This window comes from Saccopteryx leptura, chromosome 3, assembly GCF_036850995.1.
Source record: "Saccopteryx leptura isolate mSacLep1 chromosome 3, mSacLep1_pri_phased_curated, whole genome shotgun sequence".
Classification (NCBI taxonomy): domain Eukaryota; kingdom Metazoa; phylum Chordata; class Mammalia; order Chiroptera; family Emballonuridae; genus Saccopteryx; species Saccopteryx leptura.
The window spans coordinates 189,443,421-189,444,182 of NC_089505.1; the positions used below are offsets into that span (position 1 = coordinate 189,443,421).

Genomic DNA, 762 nt, shown 5'->3' on the forward strand with positions numbered 1-762 from the left:
CCCATCCCCTCCGAGAAAGAACCAGGACCTCCGACCTTCCACCCACTTCAGTGCATGGTGCGGTAAGTCCCCTGCCTCAGCCTTCCCCTCAGTTCTTTCCGCGAGACTCCCTGTCCGAAACCATAGCTACCTCAGGGAAGTCTTTCTTTTTTTTTTTTTTTTTTTTTTGCATTTTTCTGAAGCTGGAAACAGGGAGAGACAGTCAGACAGACTCCCGCATGTGCCCAACCGGGATCCACCCGGCCCGCTCACCATGGGGCGACGCTCTGCCCACCAGGGGGCGATGGTCTGCCCATCCTGGGCGTCACCATGTTGCGACCAGAGCCACTCTAGTGCCTGAGGCAGAGACCACAGAGCCATCCCCAGCGCCCGGGCCATTTTTGCTCCAATGGATCCTTGGCTGCGGGAGGGGAAGAGAGAGACAGAGAGGAAGGCGCGGCGGAGGGGTGGAGAAGCAAATGGGAGCTTCTCCTGTGTGCCCTGGCCGGGAATCGAACCCGGGTCCTCCGCACACTAGGCCGACGCTCTACCACTGAGCCAACCAGCCAGGGCCCAGGGAAGTCTTTCTGTTCTGAGTACGTGTGCTTGTGGAGACGTCCCAAGCAAATCCACTTTACCTTTTCCATCCGTGGCCAGAGCTTGAGTTTTAGAATGCTGATACTCAAATCTGACCACTCTGAAGACTGAGGGCAGCTGTGGGGGCACAGGAATCTCCCTCCTTAAAGAAGAAGAAACTGTTCTTCTTCTCTGCTGTGGCCAGGC

At 57.0% G+C, this 762-nt stretch overlaps 1 non-coding gene across 1 annotated transcript; it reads right to left on the bottom strand.

Annotated features, from left to right (window-relative positions):
* Window positions 1–476: 476 nt before the first annotated feature.
* Window positions 477–552, bottom strand: TRNAT-AGU (transfer RNA threonine (anticodon AGU)). The gene has a single exon. It is a non-coding gene; the product is annotated as a tRNA-Thr (tRNA).
* Window positions 553–762: the final 210 nt, after the last annotated feature.